Source organism: Lepidothrix coronata, unplaced genomic scaffold, assembly GCF_001604755.1.
Source record: "Lepidothrix coronata isolate B3197 unplaced genomic scaffold, Lepidothrix_coronata-1.0 Scaffold45, whole genome shotgun sequence".
Classification (NCBI taxonomy): domain Eukaryota; kingdom Metazoa; phylum Chordata; class Aves; order Passeriformes; family Pipridae; genus Lepidothrix; species Lepidothrix coronata.
The window spans coordinates 2253880-2266497 of NW_016690225.1; the positions used below are offsets into that span (position 1 = coordinate 2253880).

The 12618-nt window shown below is 37.0% G+C and overlaps 1 pseudogene; it reads right to left on the reverse strand.

Moving 5' to 3' along the window:
* LOC108497123 overlaps window positions 1-12618 on the reverse strand; it is a 93365-nt pseudogene that overhangs the window by 53641 nt on the left and 27106 nt on the right.

The window sequence follows — 12618 nt, forward strand, 5'->3', positions numbered from 1 at the left end:
CGATAGAGCAAGATCATAAGGAGGTGGTGGTCCTTCATCCTTGAGATGTGCCCTGCCCAGTGCAGCTGTGTTCTCAGCAACATGGCCTCAATACTTGTGACTGCTGCTTGTTCTAGAACAGATGTATTAGTCACATAATCTGACCAGTGGATATTTAGGATTGTATGGAGGCAGCATTGATGGAAACATTCTAGGAGATGCAGGTGGTAGCGGTAGATGACTCATGATTCGGAACCATATAAGAGAGTAGACAGCACTACGGCTTTGTAAACACTGATCTTTGTACTTTTCTTAAAGTGTTTATTACACCATAGTCTTTAATGGAGTTTCCCGAAAGCACTATATGCCTTTGTTAACCTGTCTTACCATCCGAGGAGATGATGCTACCTAGGTAATTAAACTGCTGGACTGATTTGAGCTCTGATTGGCCAATGGTAATATGGGGATGATGGAAGACTTCCTGAGGTGCAGGTTGATAGAGAACTTCTGTCTCCTTTAAGGTGACTTCCAGCCCAAAGAGCTCAGCAGCGTCTGCAAAGTAGGATGTTAAACGCTGCAGAGCTGCTTCTGTGTGGGCAACAAGGGCGGCATCATCAGCATAAAGCAGCTCCCAGACAAGATGGTTTAAGGCCTTGGTGTGGGCCTTCAGTCGCCTTAGGTTGAATAGGCTTCCATCAGTATGATATCGAATGTAGATACCATCTTCTTCATCGAGGTCTGCTGTGACCCTTTGGAGCATCATGTTGAAAAAGACTGTGAATAGGGTTGGAGCAAGAACGCAGCCTTGTTTCACACCATTCTTTATTAGAAAGGGCTCAGAAAGTGCATTGCCATATTGCTCACTCATGGAGTGAGATGATCATTTTAAGGAACTTGTGGGGACAACCTAAACGTTCCAAAATCTGCCATAGACCTTTTCTGCTCACAGTATCAAAAGCCTTGGTGAGATCAACAAAGGTCACATAGAGACCTTTTTTCTGTTCCCTACACTTCTCTTGCAGTTGTCTGAGAACAAATACCATGTCTGTCGTACTCCTGTTGGCTCTGAAACCACGCTGACTTTCAGGTAGAATTCCTTCTGCTATAGCGGGTATTAGTCTGTTCAAGAGTATTCTTGCCAGGATTTTGCCAGCAATGGAGAGCAGAGTAATGCCATGGTAATTTGAGTAATCTGATTTAATTCCTTTCTTCTTATACAAAGTGATGATGACTGCATCACGAAGCTCTGATGGTAGTTTGCCTAGTTCCCAACAGCGCACCACAAACTTGTGAAATTTGGCATGGAGTGCAAGGCCCCCATGTTTCCAGACTTTGGGTGGAATTCCATCAATCCCAGCTGCCTTGCCAATTTTCACCTGCTGTATGGCTTTGAGGGTTTCTCATAAAGTGGGGGCAGTATCCAATTCGTACTTCACCGGTTGTTGTGTGATGGACTGAATTGCTGAGTCTTGGACTACACGGTTGGTACTGAAAAGAGTCTGAAAGTGTTCAGACCATCGATTCAGAATAGAGGTTTTATCTGTTAGAAGCGTTTGACCATCAGTGCTGAGTAGAGGGCTTTGGACCTGGTATGTAGGCCCATATGCTGTTTTCAGGGCCTCATAGAATCCTTTGTGATCACCTGTATCTGTGCATAATTGAGTTTTTTCAGCTCGATCGATCCCCCACTTGTTCTGGATGTCACGGAGTTTCTGTTGGAACTTGCTGCATGCGAGACGAAAGGCTGTTTTTCTTGCGTGACAGGATGGCAGTCCAAGGTGTGCTTGGTGGGTGGTTCTCTTCTTCCTCAACAATTCCTGGATCTCTTGATTGTTTTCATCAAACCAGTCCTTGTTCTTCTTGAAGGAGAACCCTAAGGATTCTTCAGAGGATTGCAGGATGCTGTTTTTAATATGGTGCCAAATTGTTTCAGGAGAGGAATTTGTAGAATCTATGGAATGGTTTTCGAGCCTAGTTTGAAGGTTTGCCTGGAATTTGTCTCTCACTGTGGCTGATTGGAGATTGTTGACTTGGAGTCTTCGCCTTGGGATACTGCCCCTTTTAGGTTTGAATTTAAGATTGAAGTTGAGTTTACAGCGCACAAGCCGATGGTCTTTCTGGCATTCTGCCCTGGGTATCACGCGGGTATGGTGGACATCGCGAATATCCCTCCATCGCACCAAGACATAATCAATAAGGTGTCAATTCTTAGATCTGGGGTGCATCCAGGTTGTCTTCAGACTTTCTTCTACAGTAATTAAATATATGACAAACATATTACACAGTCTTTAATGCTTATATAGCAGCTATAACTTATATATAGCTCTGTATAGATATACATATACACATTTGTTATTAAAAATTCACATTCCACCATTTAATTCCACATCACATGTGTATCCAAGACCAGAAACTGGCTAAAGCTTGTCACTGATGGATCTTCATTTTTTGCTCTTATTTTTATTTCCTATATCATTTTATATGCGATCAGGCTTGCAAAATAAATATGACTATAAAAGCAAATTGTATCACACAGATTTCTGATTTCTATCAAAAATAAAATTACTATCACAAATGCATGTTCAATCCAATCACAGTTACACAGAAGAAAACAAATGAGAATGACAGCAGAAGATTTCCTGTTATTTTATCAGTGTCCTAAACTAAAGAAACACTGAGTCTGGACAGAAAATTTCCATTTTATAGCAACCAAAGCAGAACTTCTACTTTGGGGGGGTGTGCACATACTTGGGGAAAAGAAATTGGTATCTTAGGTATTCAGGTTTACTTTCTTTGGTGTTTTAAATTGGCATACAATGGACTGAAACCCTTTATATGTATTTGCCATATTTTTAGCTGTCAGTGGATGAAATTATGCTAATACATGTTCATATCTATCCATTCTTCTAATACAGCTCTTTATTAGAAACGTGGGTCATCAAAAAATCTCTACATTGACTGCATGAGGAGCTAAAGTATGTCAGTAGAGAATGAGGTAATCCGATTGCCTCATCATTACCTTGAACTAAAATGCCAGAGTGATTACAATGCCTTAATTCAGGTCCTGGAATAGATGATCTGAAAGAACATAAGTATAAGAATAAGGACCTGAATATTAACTAAAAATACAACACCCTTTTGTTTGTTGTTTTGTTTAGGCCATTTAAATGTTATTAAATGTTTATATCTAAAGTAAAGATTTTGTAGCATGATTATTAATATTGTTAACAATGCAGAAATATTTCAGATACTAGTATTTTAATTTTGTCATCTGTGCAGGTAGAAGGCATAATTTCTACCTCAAAATAATATTTTGAGGTAATTAGCCTCATTTGCCCTAATACTGTGGAACTGATACTACTGTAAATATCAACCTTTTTATATTAAGTAAAACTGTTTTTCATTGTCTTTGAGCATTGACTGAAGTTGTGAAATAAATTTGCATGTGTAGTTTAAATTGAATATTTTTTCTTTGCAGCAAACATTTTTAAACCTAAATTTATGATGTACAACTATTTCTACTTTGGTTTTGCCTTTTGAGCTTTTCAGTAAGATATTTTAAAATTGAACGAGCTTTCTCCATTCATTAACATAACAAAAAAGCATAACCCTGACAAGTGAAACCTATCAAAACTCCAGCATCAGAAAAGAAGTGTGAATTCGTACTGAGTGTAGAATAACAAAAATGATGCTGTTAAAATTCTGCAAGTCCTTGCAGAAATATAATAATATAGTCTGACTCAACATAGCCCCACCCCAGTCTTCTGGGAAATCAGCATAAATGCAAACAACAATGAAAGCTACCCATTTCATTTTTTAAAAAATATCAGTACACCTTGGATATATTTAGCTGTATTGCTATTTATATTTCTACATGCAATTTAAAAAGTGAAACAGTTCCCAGGTCATCTGGGATATTAGTATTTTGAAAATAAACGCTGTAATTGCTGGCTGATTCACCGTTCTTTTTATAAATGTATTCAAAAGATAAATTAATCCAATTGCACACTGCTTTTCAACTGATACACTCCACTTTGATTTCAAATAGGCATGTAAATTAGCAATGGATAATGGGATAAGATATGCACAGGTGAAATTCAGAACAGCCTCTATTGAAAGCCCGTTCTATGCCTGGACTTAAGTCGCTTATCCAAATACTGATGAAGTAATGGAAAAACAATTTGAGATATCACTGAACTTTGGGTCAGTCACTACAGAGGCAAAATGGACAATAGTGGATATTCCATAAAATCTTGAATCAGAACTTTGAAAAGTATTTACATAGTAGTATTCTAAGTACCTTCACAAATGATTGCAATGGATTTTCAGCAGCGGTGAGGAGTGGAAACATTTTGATAAACAATCTATCACATCTGTTATAAAAATTTTCAGCTAAAACTATTCATAGAACCTATTATTTCAAATATTTTGTACAATTCTTTGAATGAATTATGGATGAATACACACACAAGTTATTTGACCAGCAGCATTAAATAAGCTAATCCCAGACCATGTATTTGTCAAACATTTCAAAAGAAAAATGCAAATGAATTATTTAGAAAATATTACTGAACTTGGTTCAAGTCTAAACTGCTACTGTCCAGAAAGTATGAACATGCAAAGAGAAAGAAATACGGTTTGTAAAAAAGTAGAAACTTTAACTGCATAGTTATATTATTTTTCTTAATGTAGGTGTTTGAAAATCTCATTTGAAAGCTAAAGAAATATGTGTAATTTGTAACATATGAGGCTATCTGTATATCAGTACAGGCAGAGTAGTCATCCCTTTTTTCTGTCTGTAGGGATATGTCAGCCATGAGTCAGATATAATCTTATGTCTACACTGTTGTCTAAGTCATAGGACCACAGTGTTGGGGTTTAGCTACTTTTTCAATCTCCTTTGACAACTAATGTAGAGGAAATAAGAGTCCCATAACAATAGTACTCATTCATATGGATTTTGTTGAATTGATCTTATAGATATTTCAGTCCTCCCTAATTGATCCAGAGTTCAAAATTTTTCTTGGAGATGATAGTTTAGATGGCTATTAACCCCATTACCTTCTCTTAGGACTGATGCACAAGTTAACCCAAGATGTTTATCAGAGATATTACCTTGTTGTTCAACATGAACTATTTAAGGAGGCCAGTTCATTGCTGAAAATGGAAACCTGAACCAGAAATTTGATAAATCAGTCTGACAACACAAGAAAATAAATTTATTTTTAAGAAAAGGTGAAATTATATTAATTCTGGAGGCAGTATTCATCTCCTGATGAAGTCAAAGTTTATCATGCAAATTCTATAATAGTTGACACAATTATTCTTAGCAGTGATTACAAGATAAAGAACTTTTCTGTATTGAATATGTGAGTAATATAGCTACCGTGTTGAACAGTGGAACAAAAGTAGAGTATTTAAATAAATAATTGCATTTAATGCTTACTAAAAGCATTAGATTAAAAAAAAATCAAACAAAAAACTTCACTGCTTTGTTTGGAAGCCATAGAGCGACAGGAACTATATTGTACTGGTGATTTGCTATTAAAAGGGTCAATTTTATTTTTGTGCTAAGTAGACTGAATGTATATGGAGAGAGCTTCTTAATTGACAAGGCCGTTACTTGATTAAGTAATATAATTTCTCCTTTGTAAATCCAAAATTAAAGAACTCATCTTTGAATTAATTTTGAAGTACACTACCTCACCTTCAAAAAAGTCTTCAGTTGCTACAAGTTTTGCCAGGAAGATAAGAAAAGATCAGATTCTTGTGAACACTTTTCTTCAGATACAAATTATACTAAGGATGCATGCAAAGTGGTCTGTCTTGTACCTAGACCAATCAGTTAAGTACATGTTTTCTTTTTTTTTTTCCCCAGGGAAAAATGTGTTCACAAAAAGAGAGAAGTAAAGCAGACACATCACACGGACATCTCAAGAATTTACCTGTAGTGTAATGATAAGGTAATTTATAATGATAAAATATTTTAATTGTCTCAGTATTTGCTCGTGAATTTTGGATTTCTACATGCACCACATTCTTCCATTACAAAGATAATCAAAATGATCAGTGTTGTTTATCATAAAATTACCAGCTGGCAGCCTATCTTACTACCAAAAATGAAGATACATAAACATTTTTTTTCCAGTTCCAAAATGTTTTGCAACCTGAAATCTATGTTGGAAAGCCAATCGTGCTTGTCAAGTATCATATGTTGGCTTTAGTTGCCAGATCAGATGCCAAATTCAGGAGAGCAGTAGTCCAATCTTTCTTCAGCTACTGCAGCTGGAATTCTCATTTCTGCCATCCTCAGAAGATACCTGGCAACAATAGTATTATCCATATTTTAAAGTTTGCTTTTAGGTTAAAATGCAACATGTTCTTGTAATGTTCTTATTTGACTTCTTTTAACTAATAGTCTGATAGCAGCATATGGAGACACATACTCATCTCCTTTCCTCGCAGTCTCTTATCTGTGCCTTTATTTTGCTATATCTGAGACTCATCACTGTTGGTCTCTCCATCTCAGCCTTCTCATTAACTGCCAACAATGAACACTGTAACCTTGAAAGCTTTTTGGGTGACCCACCTACTTTTTCTGCTTTTTCTGAAATTATAGGGACAGGACATTTGAGAAAACTAAAGAACAACTAAAAGCACAGTAAAGCTCAGGGTGAATGTTGCCCTAATACACCATATTAGTCAAAACAGACTATGACTTAAGCAAGAGGAGAAGCATACATGAGTACTAGCGAATCACATAACCATATTTCAATAAACCAGCATAATGAATCACTCTTTTTATCCAGTTTCCTTGGTGTTAGGTTTTGTAAGTATGTGTAAGCATGAACCTATTTACTTAAATAAGCAAAAACACTGCACTGAAAGCACATCATGGCAGTAATTGCAAAACCCTGTTAGCATTCTTCCCATGCTCTCAAAGGACAGAACATTTTCATTCAAATTCTCATTTGCAAAATCACAAAGTCAGCTGGTTTTACAAAGTTAATGTGAAAAGGAAAGTTCTTAAAATTACTTTTTAATGTTCTGTATTGGAATAGGCTAGTCATATAGGGCAGCTGGGTACTGCTTGTCATTTGCTTCATTTCCACCACAACACAGAGACAGCAAATCCGTGCATCTTGTAGTTAAATAAGATATCTTTTTTTCTTCGTAATGACTAGATATATTTATTAAGTTTTCATTTCACTGCATTATAATACACAAATACATAACCAAGATAGAGCTACCTTAACAACCTTGTCATTTAAATTTTTCACGCTTTTCCATTGTGTGTGCCTTCTATCTCACTGAAGTTTCAACTCATTAGCTGACTGCCATAAACTATTACTCTGTAGCATTGCTCAGTCTTTAAAATAATAGAGCAAACAAAAAAAAGAAAAAGAAAAAACAACACAAAACAGAAAATGCCTACAGCCACTTTCAGACTCTTTGTCTCTGCAAGTTATGTTGTTTCGTTAATCCAATGTACCTTCAAAAAGAACAACCCCTTTACAACAACAGCAACCAAAAAAAGGCACCCAAAAAAGAAACTATTCATGAAGATTCTATTTTCAGAGTTCGAATTAAAGGTATCGCTACTCAACACAAATGCCACTATTCATCTCGTTACTTCTCACAAAGCCAAGCAAAATACTTTTATGTGTGCAGCATATGCTTCCTATGTATTTTGGTAACATGAAACTATATCTAATCTAGTGATATCCGAAGGGCAGTGTATCAGTCTATACTAATTGCTTTGGCTTCAGTTAACAATATTAAATGTCGCGGTCCGAAGGGAGGAGGGGACAGGACACGAGGAAGGGTGCAAGCAGAATTCTTTATTCAGGCGTGTCCCTGATTCTTAACCGTCCCGCCAGGGAAAAGGGGGCAGAACATAGGGTGGGCTATCAGACAGAGCAAATCAGAATAGGGCACAGGCAAAAGGGGGAGGAGGAAGCCTGGGCATGTGCAGTTGTGCACTGTGTAGAAACCACATAATAACAGTAAAGTCCATATGAAAGTCCTGCCAATTGCTGTATGCTTTTAACTGTTCCCATCATGAATCTTGCTTCTCTACAATTAAATACATAAAGTAGTAAGGAGTGTGCACGGTACTAGTTTGATAATCACTGCCTGCTATAAAGATTGATTTAAAAAAAGTAGTATATTACCAAAAAATATTTATTTTGAATAACCTCACTATACTTCATTGGCTTTTACAACATTTTACCTTTGCAGATTTTTGTCTTTGTTTGGTTGATTTTTTACTTCTTTTTTTAACCAGATTGTCACACTTTGTCCAGATTTTAATCAAATCTATATTGATATTCTATATTAGTCTATAACTACTACATAATAACACTGTATTTCATAATAGCGTTACATTAGATTAATACTAATTTCTGTTTTCCAACCTATTTTTACTTTCATTTTTTATATTTCAAAGTCATTTTCCTATAAAGCATTGCAAATGTGACTGTTATATTTTTAAAAGTAATTATTATTATACAACTAAAAAGTAGCAGCACCTCAAAGGATAAAGAAGCTTGGTTTACTACCTTGTCACCAACTGACCTCATTGCTTTGCTTTCAGGCTGCAACCTGGAATGATGCCAATAGATCTCCTAGCCAGGAAACCTGTACCCAGAAGCAAGAATAATGTTCTCCAGAGTCTGCACCCCATAGGCATTATAAGCATGGATTGTGACAGATTTCACTTCCATTGCACAAAACAATGTTGACATAAAGCACACATGACAGAAGCTTCTTGCTGTTTGGGCTTGCTACCAAAATATGAGCTAAGCTGAAGGGATGCTGATTCCTGGAAAATATCCACTTACAGCTTCAGGACCAGCAATTACCTAATAGTTAATGTCATGTGCATACAGTTTTCCTCTCCAGGTGCACCTGGTGAGATAGTGTCCTAAAAGAGTCACTCTAGGGAGCAAATTACTCTCCTCAGAGAGAAGACAATAAGTGCAAACTGACATCTCACTCTCAAAAATTGTGGCTGTGGCAGGCCGAGCAGGCACACTACATTTGTTGTTTCCAAGTGGGCTTTGCTTTCATAGAATCATAGAATCATTAAGGTTGGAAACAACCTTCAAGATCATCAAATCCAAACTTTGACTGAACTCCACCATGCCAACAAAACTATAGCACTGTGTCATGTCCAGTCATTCCTTGAATACTTCCAGGTATGGTGACTCCACCACTTCCCTGGGCAACCTGTTCTAATGCTTAACCTCCATTTCAATCAAGAAATTCTTCCCGGTGTCCAACCCGAACCTCCCCTGGCACAGCTTGAGGCCATTTCCTCTTGTCCTGTCACTAGTTGCCTGGGAGAAGAGGTCAAACCCCATCTTGCTACAACCTCCTTTCAGGTAGCTATAGAGAGCAATAAGGTCTCCGCTGTCCTTTTCCTCCAGACTAAACAACTCCAGCTCCCTCAACTGCTCCACATAGAACTCTCCAGACCCTTCACCAGCTCTGTTGCCCTTCTCTGGACACTCTCCAGGCCCCTCAATGTCTGTCTTGTAGTGAGGGGCCCAGAACTGGACACAGCACTGAAGATGCAGCCAGTGCAGGGGGACAATCACTACCCTGGTCCTTCTGGCCTCACTACTGTTGATACAAGCCAGGATGCCACTTAGCCACTTGGATACATTTCTGGCTCATGTTCAGCTGGCTGTTGACCAGCATCCCCAGCTCCTTTTACACCAGACACCTTTCCAGCTTCTCTGCCGCCAGTCTGTAGTGCTCCATGGGGTTGCTGTGACCCAAGTGCAGGACCCAGCACTTTACCTTGTTGAACCTCATTTCATTGGCCTTAGTCCATCAATCCAGTCTGTCCAGATCCCTCTGTAGAGCCTTCCTACCCCTCCAGGAGATCAAGGCTTTGGTCTTGTCTGCGAACTTACTGAGGGTGCATGTTCAGATCAGGATGACTGATCTTGTAATTTAGGCCCAAGTTAGTTTATATTTGATTGTCAGGCTGGGAAAGAATTTCATTATTATGAGTAGATATTAACTTTGTAATTTGAGGTTGCATGAAATTGCAGATCCCTTTGTGCCTCTTTTCCTTCCCCAAGCTACACATTGCCAGTGCCTCCCTTTCCATGCATGCAGGTTGGGGAAGAAGACCATATGAATACTCAGAGTATGTTTGAGCAGAGGAACCTGTGTCTGAGGGTGGCCTTTCTGAGATAGCTAGCAAGAACCAAGTATATTTCTGCAAAACAGTCTCTCAGCCTAAAAAATTTGCAAAGCAAATTTCTGGGATTTTCTAAATCGTGTTTATTGTCTTTGCAACCACTATTGCTTCAGTAATTTTTCTTCCATGAAATTATCCTGTTTCTTTTTGAAAGAAATCATGTCCCATTCATCTATTCTTGTTACTCAGAATCCAATTATTTGCCCTCAGATAAGTTTTTCCTAAATTGAAATGACCTTTTCTATGTAGTCATTCTTTGTATAGCATATGTTCTGTAACTTTTGATCTTTCTTGTTGCTCTTCTCTGAATTTTATGCCTTGCCATACTTAGCTAACAGAGGAGGTTATATCCCTTTCTGCATTTTTTGGTGTTGCCTGTTTGAAATGCAAGCTCTGTCAGTACCACTTCTTGGTGTATGACTGTATAGTGTCTAACATTTCCTCATTTCCAGATGCCACTGTAAGAACGGGAGTTAGAAATCTACTTGAGGTGCTGTGTAATAGAAAAAAAGATCTTTGCTTTAGAGATTAAAATCACTTTTAACTAGGAAAAGACATGATCACAGGCAGTGATAGTTAGCCTAATTCATCCAATGCTGAAGTGCATGTAAGATATGGAAAATAATTAGCCTTCTCAAGGTTATCTTTCTCTCTGCACTGAAAGTATGAGAACTCCAGGTGAGAGTACAATCTAACTTTTAGATGGCAAAAATGAGATGAAATGACTGCTAATACAGTTGCCAAGTAAGGTGCCTAAGTTAGTTAAACTTGGAATTCCAGCCAACATTTATTTTGCCATGAAGCCCAAGAGTATGCACTACATTTTCAAAGTCTGCAGGGAATACTTCAAAGCTCTGTATCTGGAGATGCTGTTGATACAGTTCCCTATGTTTTGAGAGGATAATGTAAATACTTACCACGAAGTCCAATCCTTCCTGTACTACAGTAATGCACAGGATTGATGAAGAAAGAGGGTTATATTAATCAGATTAGCAACAAAATAACCAGAAAGCAATTTTGTGTTGCCTCCTTTCATGCCATTACTGACAATATGTGCACACATTTATTTAATCTTTATAATGGGAAAGTACCTAGAAACTAATTTTGATTATCAGGGTCAAATTGTAGTGAGTCAGGTGTTCCACAAAAACACCTGGGTAGACGGTACATGCCCTTCAGTATTGAAACTTTAAAATAAAAAGACTTGTGAATTCAGAGAGAAAAGTATCCATGCTTTGGATGGGTATACTTACATCAAATACTATATAACTTTTTTCTTCATATTCCTGCCATTGGTGGGTTTTATATTTTTTTTTATTTTATTGAATTATAAGACTATAATGTTTCAGGTCAAAGAGCCTCAGCATGTTTTCAAGACCTATAAAAGACAATAATAATAAAAAATGGAAGTAAATATTTCATTCATAATTTTGCTTTCTCATAGTATATTTATTTACTGAAATATGCAGCACAGATCATTAATAAAATTCCAGATTATTAAGAGAAACATCTGTAAGTATTAAATAGATTACAAAGTAATAAAATATGGAATAAAATCTACCGAGTGAAGAGTTCTGTCAGTATATTAATTTCTGGCAATTTATTGAAGATTTCCAGTAAGTTCAATGAAAACCGTATCTATAAAATCTTATGCTAGAGTACTCATTTTCAAACTTTTATTTTTTTTAATTTATTTTTGAAAACTAAATCATTTTGAGTTACAGAAGTCTGGAACATAATAAATGAAATGTTGTGGAATCACCATCCCTGAAAGGCTTGTGTTTATGTCACTTGCCAATATGGTTTAATGATGAACACAGTGTTGCTAGATTAATGGTTGAACTTGATAATCTTAGAGGTATTTTCCAAACTTAAAGATTGCTCGATTCAATGGTTCAAAATCTGCTTTTCTTATTTGCATTACGTAGAGCACTTAGAAACAGTTCAGTGTCCAGAGACAGGCATGGACTGAAGTTTGACTATCGTTCAATTAAAATGTGTACTCTTTGCATAATTCTCCCTTGAAAGAGAAAGTGTAAATCATAGCAAGATGCTGCAAAGTTAAAGTTGTGGATTTCTATGTGATAGATACCTACCATGTTTACAAGGTCTTGATTATACAGGGAGACTTTCTTTTCACCAAAGACGACATAAAAAATAAATAAAAATTCTCATACTCAGAAAACTGTATGAATTAGCAGATGCAAAATGAGAGATGTTCAATTCTGGTACATACTACTAATACAGTGTAGTTACCAGGACCTGGTGTTCTCCAAAACCTGACAGATTAGCTATTGTAGCAGTAAATCTGATGAGAAACTTGTTTAAACATGTCTTAAAATGGCCTTTTGTGGTCTCTTTGCAAACACGTGTTTCTTCTTCCCAGCACCCCCCAGGACAGGTTATCTCCCATGCAGGAATGT